Genomic DNA, 8,970 nt, shown 5'->3' with positions numbered 1-8,970 from the left:
AGTGAATAGTAGAACAGTCTCAATGGCCTGACGGCCTACTCCTGTTCCTGTGTTCCTATGTCCATTTCAAATCACCTCATTGATGGATAACCAGATACCGCAGAAAAACAAGTTCCCTCTTTCTTCCGGGCGCCAAGGGTTTGTAACAGTACAAGATCTTAGATTTAGACTTCTGTTTCATTGTCATGTGTACTCAAGTATGGGCTACAAGAGTACAGTGCAAAGTGTACAATGTCACTACACCCAGCGCCATCTTAAGCACAAGGTACCTAGGTACAAAACCTTAGTTACAGGGGTAGAGAAATAAATAAATAAGTTAAAAAGTTCTGCACTACAGTCTGCTTAGTGTAAAAGTGGAAAAATAAAGAAATAAATTTAGAAAGTCAAACATTACAGTTCTTTCTTAAAGCATGGGCCTGCACTTGCTCCAAGCTGGGTTTTCCACAGGTGGGCTCAAATTGCATTCCCAGAGGAAAAGGTCTCTCTCAATCATCTACAGACCTGAATGTTACTCTGGTTCCTGCTGGCTGTGCACGAGCTGTTATGAGGGTGTGGATGAACAGGAATATCAGGAAAAGGATCAGTGTTTTGCATGTCTGACACAGCGCAACCATTCTCAATCAAATATGTTTTCACAGTAACCAATAGGAATTGATTTCTCTGACTGACTGTAGGAGGCGTTATCACCCATCTGCTTTGAACACAGGCTCAGTCAGTATCGCTCTTTACCCCTGTGCTTTCATTGACAACATTTGAGCAAATAGCCAAGCAAGGGCTGAAATATGTGATCCCATCTGATCCATAGAGAAGCTCATACTCACTGATTCTGCACACACAGTTGACATTGTATCTTGCTGTTAGATTTCTGTGAGCCATTGTAAGTGAAGGGCCTGTGCTGTATGGTACATTAGTGCCCTCAAGTTTAATGCTTTTACAGACAGCAATGAACAGTGTAGAGAAGCACAATAAAGAAACCCCACTGCAGATCATAACAAGGTGTGCTGTGCCTCAGGCACCAAGCTTGAGCCTTTTAATAATATAGCCCCCAAGGATAAAGCCAACGCAGGGAACAATGGTCACACCAGTGTCAATGCTTGCGCTTACTGAGATTCAATGAATTTGGGAATGAAGATGACAAAAGTGGTGACGATAGCATTTTGTGCTGTGTATGCCAAACTCACAAACAGGCACAACAGGAAGATCCTGACAGCAGATAAAAACAAATTTGGTTTCAGATCCTGACAGCAGCTTTGGAAATGTCTTTAATGTCCCTTCCGAAAGCTGTTGAGGAAATGACAGTATTCTTTCGAGGTTCTTTGGTGTTGATTTCTCTTTCAACATCCCGCCATTATTATTTGGATCACCCGGGCCCATTTTTGTGTCCTCCTTCTGTCAAGGTGGTAGTTTTAGGGAGGAGGTGAACGTTGGCACTGTAAACAAGAGTGTGGCAATTGCACAAAGTGCAAAATCGATTCCATCAATTGCCACTAAAGCACGGTTCACTCTGGTCAATCTGAACTACGGTCCTGGAGTCCATGTAGAAACCAATCAATACTTCCCCTAGCAGATATCTTGCCGGCGAGCCCAATGCTCCCCTTACATACTTGTTGGCCGAGTATAAAGATGCGTTCTCTGCTTTCACATTATCGTCCAGGTAAGTGGGCCCCAGGGTGTAAATGGGGATTGAGTCCACACCTACAAGGAACTGAACACAGACAAAAAGGGCCACTTGGTGGTGGTGGCTGTAAGAGTCCTTCCCAAAACATCGACTCTCCTGCTCCTCAGATGCTGCCCGACCTGCTGTGCTTTTCCAGTGCAACCCTTTTCAACTCTGATCTCCAGCATCTGTAGTCCTCACTTTCTCCAGAGATTTTAGTGACACAGGCCAGGGACTGGGGCGCAGCTCTCGTTGCTGCCGCTGTACAGACACCCCTGTTGGAGATGGAAGTGTTCAACTCCAGGGCCTGGTATGGTAGAGGGGGGTGGGGGGTAGGTGTGAGATGAAATGAAGCAGCCTGAAGACCACTCATGGCTAGCCAATGGGCCCTACTGCCTTTGGTATATGTTACATAGAGTAGCACATAGCAAAGTACAAAACAGCATCAAAGTCTGTCTTATTAGGAGAGTAAATGATAACTGGCAATTTGTTGTTCTTGCTTAAGATTTGTAGTGAACCTTGTTTGCATTCCTATAAGAATGCCATGAATTTAAAGGAAATTTATTGCTCCCATACACGTACATTTTTCCACTTTTTGTACATTGAAAATTATTAGGGCTTACTTGACCTGATGCTGTCACTTATAAAGGTGGTAAACTGATGCTATGCAGTGCAATGATGCCCTACGAAGGTAGTGCATTATATCTAAGGCTACGTAGTCCAGTTATTGGTTATAGCTTTATCACTCAAACACCAACCTCTCCAATTAGAAGGTCACAAATCCAGTTCTCCCTGTACAGATAGAACATAGTATTTGTCCTTGGCATCAGATTTGTCCTCGGCTGCTTTGGGAAGTGAGAAATGTGATTGCTTCGCCGCTTGCGAAGATCTTTGCATCCTCTCTCTCCACCAGAGATGTACCTGAGGACTAGAGGGAGGCAAATGTAATTCCTCTCTTCAAGAAAGGAAATAGGGAAATCCCCGGCAATTACAGACCAGTCAGTCTCACGTCTGTCATCTGTAAGGTGTTAGAAAGGATTCTGAGGGATAGGATTTATGACCATCTGGAAGAGCATGGCTTGATTAAATGCAGTCAGCACGGCTTTGTGAGGGGCAGGTCATGCCTCACAAATCTTATTGAGTTCTTTGAGGATGTTACTAGACAAGTTGATGAGGGTTGAGTGGTGGATGTGGTGTATATGGACTTCAGCAAGGCATTTGATAAGGTTCCCCATGGTCAGAAGGTCAGGAGGAATGGGATACAGGGAAATTTATCTGTCTGGATACAGAATTGGCTGGTCGACAGAAGACAGCGAGTGGTAGTGGAAGGAAAGTATTCTGCCTGGAAGTCAGTGGTGAGTGGTGTTCCACAGGGCTCTGTTCTTGGGCCTCTACTCTTTGTAATTTTTATTAATGACTTGGATGAGGAGATTGAAGGATAGGTTAGCAAGTTTGCAGACGACACAAAGGTTGGAGGTGTTATTGACAGTATAGAGGGCTGTTGTAGGCTGCAGTGTGACATTGACAGAGGTGGGCTGAGAGGTGGCAGATGGAGTTCAACCTGGATAAATGCGAAGTGATGCATTTTGGAAGGTCGAACTTGAAAGTTGAGTACAGGATTAAAAACAGGATTCTTGGCAGTGTTGAGGAACAGTGGTGTGCAGGTACATAGATCCCTTAAAATTTCCACCCAAGTGGACAGGGTTGTTAAGAAAGCATATGGTGTTTTGGCTTTCATTAACAGGGGAATTGAGTTTAAGAGTCGTGAGATCTTGTTGCAGCTCTATAAAACTTTGGTTAGACCGCACTTGGAATACTGTGTCCAGTTCTGGCCGCCCTATTATAGGAAAGATGTGTACGCCTTGGAGAGGGCTCAGAGGAGGTTTACCAGGATGTTGCCTGGCAAAAGAAGGGCTTATCTTACAAAGAGAGGTTGACTGAGCTCGGATGTTTTTCATTGGAAAAAAGAAGGAAGAGAGGGGACCTAATTGAGGTGTACAAGATAATGAGAGGCATAGATAGAGTTGATAGCCAGAGACTTTTTCCCAGGGCAGAAATTGTTAACACTAGGGGTCATAGCTTTAAGCTGTTTGGCGGAAAGTATAGAGGGATGTCAGAGGCGGGTTCTTTACGCAGAGAGTTGTGGGAGCATGGAATGTGTTGCCAGCAGCAGTTGTGGAAGCGAGGTCATTGGGGATATTTAAGAGACTCCTGGACATGCATATGGTCACAGAAGTTTGAGGGTTTGTACATTAGGTTTACCTTACATGAGGATCAATGGTCGGCACAACATTGTGGGCTGAAGGGCCTGTTCTGTGCTGTACTGTTCTATGTTCTATTTCAGTGAGACAGATGGAGTGCTGCACTGGCACAGGTGCTGTCTTTTAGGTGAGACAGTAAATTGAGAACACATCCATTTTCCCATGTAGACATGCAAAATTGGAAGGCAAAATTGCTGGCTGTGCTGACCAATAAAAGGTGTGGTACAGACTCCGGTCATCAGAGAGAGACAACTTGTGGTGGTTTCGCCTGGGGGTAACTGCACCTGAGACGGGGAAGATGAGAAGGACGGACGTTTCTGGCAGCCTCAGCAGTGCAGAAATTAAACCCATGCTGTTACCATCACTCTACACCACAAAGCTAGCCAACTGGGCTAACCAATTCCCTCACCCAACAGCTCTAAACAAACAGATAGTGTGATTTATTCTTTAATTATTGATGCAGGGGTGAGTATATTAGGTGGCAATCACACACCACCATCCACCACTGAACAAACCCAAACTATCATGTGCCAATCAGTTCATTAGGACTCATAGATTTCTTTATTGTCAGCCCTGACACTGGCCTTCCCAAGTCGCCCAAAGCTGCTATTGAGTCAGAGGGCACCCACTCAATCTGGGTGGCAGGTCACCCTGGTTTCCCGGTCAGAAAGCTGTCTTTCTTTCACACCTAATCGAAAAGCAGGGAATCAGAAAGCTGGGGAGTTGAGGCCCTTAAGGAGCCATTGGCTGACACTGAATTGGCAGCAAGTTGAGAACGTTTCCCCAAGGTTAGTTAGTAACATGGTATGAAGGGATTGGGTAATTCACCGGGGCCAAGTCACTGTATTATTCCCCCTTGTTGTCACCTTCCTCCTACCATTGGGGGGAACACAATTCTCCCGGTTTATTGCTGTTGTTGGAGCTTGTAGTGTTCAAACTGGCTGCCATATTCTGCTACTTTACAACAATGGCTAAACCTCATTGGTCTGATATAGGGAATTGCACTCACATGGGAAATGATCGCCTCTTGGCATTCCTGTGCTATCAATCCAGAAACTCTCTGGAGACCTGAGTTCAATCATACAAAGGCAAATAGTGGCTTTTGAATTTAATAAAAACCTGGAATTAGGAGGCTAATGATGGTCATGGAACTGTTGTCAATTGTCCAGTTTGGCAGTGATAGAGTCATACAGCATGGAAACAGACCCTTCAGTCCAACTCTTCCATGCCTACCAGTCTGACCTAGCCCTATTTGCCAGCATTTGGCCCTTATCCCACAAAACCTTTTCTATTCATATACCCATCAAGATGTTGTAATTGTACCAGCCTCCACCACTTCCTCTGGCAGCTTATTCCATACACACACCACTATGTACGTGAAAACATTGCCCCTCAGGTTCCTTTTAAATCTTTTCACTCTCACCTCAAACCTATGCCCTTTAGTTCTGGACTCCCCTACCCTGGGAAAAAGACCTTGGCAATTTATCCTATCCATGCCCCTCATGATTTTATAAACCTCGATAAGGTCATCCCTCAGCCTCCGATGCTCCAGGTAAAACATCCCCAGTCTATTCAGCCTTTCTCTACAAGTCAAACCCTCCAACCCTGAAAACATCCTTGTAAATCTTTTCTGAACCCTTGCAAGTTTCACAAAATCCTTCCTATAGAAGGGCTACAAGAATTGTATGCAGTATCCCAGAAGTGGCCTCACCAATGCTCTGTACATGACATCCCAATTTCTATACTCAATGTTCTGACCAACGAAGATAAGCGTGCCAAATGCCTTCTTTACCACCCTGTCTATCACGACTTGCATTCACCTCCCTGACCTATGAAGAGAACCATGCTCAAAATGTGCCCCAATTACTACCAGTGGTTTTGCCTTGCGGTTTGTAGTCTACCTACCTCATGCCTAGCACCCCATCCCCTTGCGTCCTCTGCTTCCACTCTCAGCCATTTTCTCCATGACTCCCTTCCCATCCTTGAACCTTGTGCCTGATCCAAACCATTGTAGCCCCCTCCATTGGTCTATCCTTCCATGTCACATTGACCAATGTCTGGCAAACACTTGGTTTCTAGGCTGGGAGAGGCCAGAGAGAGAAGGAGACTGACCAATCCTTCAACTATGTCCAGCAGCCCGTGTCCAGCAACCTGTGTCCAGTGACCCGTGTCCGGCTGCTTGTGTCCAGCAGCCTGTTGGAAGTGTGTGGGATAAATTAGACACAGCCTCAAGTCACAGACGCCTCGCTCCTACTGTAATGAAGGCAGACTGGGCTCTGCACTTGGCCTCCATTCTGAGCTGTCTCACTCATATGAACACTCCTGTGAGATCCAACTTGGGGACATGAATTGTTGCTTTATCACGCAGGGCTGCATTTAAACTCTGTGTCATGAAGTGAGAATGACACCTCATTACTCAAGACTTTTTCTGGAACATAGAATCCTTACGGTGTGGAAGCAGGTCAATTGGCCCATTAACTCCACACCGCCCCTTCCAAGAGCATCCCACCCAGACCCAGCCGTGTTCCTGTAACCCTGCATTTCCCGTGGCTAACCCACCTAACCTCTACATCACTGAGGTATATGGGCAATTTCCCATGACCAGTCTACCTAACTTGCACATCTTTGGACTGTGGGAGGAAAACCAGAGCACCTGGAGGAAACACATGCAGACATGGGAAGAGCGTGCAAACTCCACAGTCGCCCGTGGGTGGGACTGAACTTGGGTCCTTGATGCTGTGAGGTAGCAGTACTAACCACTGAGCCACTGTACCAGATGTGAAGGTGTTGGTGCTGTTACAATAGTTGAAGTTTTGTAAAGGGCCAGACTGATGTAACACATTAATGTATTCACCACGCTCTAAACCTTACTTGTTATTTGTGTAGAATTGTCAAGACAAAACGATCCCCCCAAGCCATCACCATTCTATCTTAGAAATCTATTGCTGTCCCTTTTGCTGGCTCACTATCCTGGCATTCATCTCCAACCTGTGGCTGTGCATGCGCTAAATGGACAGTCATGGTTCAGAAGGCAGCTCACCACGGCTTTCTCCAGGGCAACTAGGGATGGATAATAAATGCTGGCTCAATGTCCACATCTCGTGAATAAATAAATAGAAAATGCCCAGCCTTCCTCTCCTGCAATCTGACTATGTTGGACTTAGATTTATGAAGTCTGTGTATCTTTTTTAATAAACGTGCAACTGCTCAGCAACCACCTACCACAGTTTAAAACAAATTGATTGCCAAAAGACTTTCCACAGGTATTGCATCGCATTGTATTTCTGGAAGGACACTTTGCCCGTAAATGTGTACATTAAAAACTATTCTCTCTGAGTATGTGTACAGCTCCCACCCACAGCGTGTGATCAGATAATGGCACCAACTGGGTCAGTCATTTAAAAACCCAAGCTTGGATTTTTCCTGTGGCCTTCAGCCCTTGGATTATTTTACAGATATTAGATATATGCCTCTGAATCATAGAATCCCTATGGTGCAGAAGCAGGCTATTTAGCTCAATAGGTCCACACTGACCCTCTGAAGATCATCACCAACCTACTCTATCCCTGTAACCCTGCATTTTCCATGACTAATCCACCTAGCCTGCACATCCCTGGAGACTATGGACAATTTAGCAAGGTCAACCTTCAGAGCTTGGACTGCGGGAGGAAATTGGAGCAGCCGGAGGAAACCCGCACAGACAGGGAGAGAATGTGCAAATTCCACCCAGACAGTCGCCCAAGGGTGGAATTGAACCCAGATCCCTGATGCTCTACGGCAGCAGTGCAAACCACTGAGCCACTGTGCTGCTTCCTGAAATGCTGCCTTCAAGCCAGGAATTCAAATAGAATTCAGCCTGAAGCCAACAAACACCTTCGAATGAAGGCTGGTACACCAGGCTCATTAAGCTACATAGGGCATATTCTCTTTCTCTTTATCTCTCACCATTAGTTCCCTCCTTCTGCTCTCTTTATGTGGTTTGGTCAGAAATGTCAACATACTTAACTTTACACAGATGTTACAGCTCAAACCGGCCACTTGATTTGACTGGTCCATGTTTATGCTCCTCGCAAGCCACCTCTCAATCGACTTCATCTCACCTTATCAGTACATCTTTCATCTACTTATCAAAGCTTTCCCTTAAATGCTATGCTATTTACCTCAGCTGTTTCATGAAGCAGTCAGTTCTTCCTGCGGTCTCGGGAAAATGAGATTTCTTCTGAAAATTTCCCATTGGGTTTGGATTAACTTAACTTGTAGATGTGCTGCTCATGAAACGGGAAAGAGAATTAAAGCCCACTCTCACGTTATATTGTCAAGAAATGAGAACCGTGATGGCAGACAAGGATTTTAAATGACTAGACTAACGAGGAGTTGATTGCTTTATTTTCTCTTTCCCACACTCAATTAGGACTGTAGGTAGAGACCATTCAGCCCAACATACTGGTTCTGTATTGGAATGACACCAAACAAACTGATTAGGTGCCAAGCCTGAAGACAATATTTAACTTGCTTTTTCTAAATCTACAGATGGGGAACATGTTTGTACAAAGGAACTAGCCACAACAGAGTCATTTATATTTGGCAATTCAGTTTCTTCCTCATCATGTCCCTTTCCTGAAGAATGAATTGATCAATAGCTGTGCTTTGTCTGTTTGCTTCAGCATCTGTCACTAAACACATGTCTTATGCATTTTCTGCTGTTTGGCATTAGAATTCTGGCTGGGTTGTTAATAAGAATATTGAACAAACACTCACTGCAAAGTGTCTGAGACACTGTGGCTCCCATGGATCAATGCTTGGACCTTATAGTATTGTGTTCTATTGACAATCGAACATCCCTCAATCATGTTTCCATTATTTTGATGAACTGTAAGTGGAAGAAAAAACATTATTAGTTCAGGCATCCAGGAAAGATTTTGTTTTGAGCTGCAAAGATATGCAGTTTGATGGTTCATTAGGTCTGAAAGAAAATATGTCTATTTACATGTACGTACAGACACACACACAACTCAGAGACACACACACACATTGAGGCACGCACACACGTAC

General features: G+C 44.8%; 1 pseudogene; it reads right to left on the bottom strand.

The window, feature by feature from the left end:
• Nucleotides 1-383: 383 nt before the first annotated feature.
• Nucleotides 384-5,828, bottom strand: LOC140488196 (solute carrier organic anion transporter family member 5A1-like; annotated as a pseudogene).
• Between the last annotated feature and the right edge of the window lie 3,142 nt (nucleotides 5,829-8,970).

This window comes from Chiloscyllium punctatum, chromosome 17 (assembly GCF_047496795.1).
Source record: "Chiloscyllium punctatum isolate Juve2018m chromosome 17, sChiPun1.3, whole genome shotgun sequence".
Classification (NCBI taxonomy): Eukaryota; Metazoa; Chordata; class Chondrichthyes; order Orectolobiformes; family Hemiscylliidae; genus Chiloscyllium; species Chiloscyllium punctatum.
Note: the sequence above shows the minus strand (reverse complement) of the source record. Positions and strands in the feature narration are given on the sequence as shown.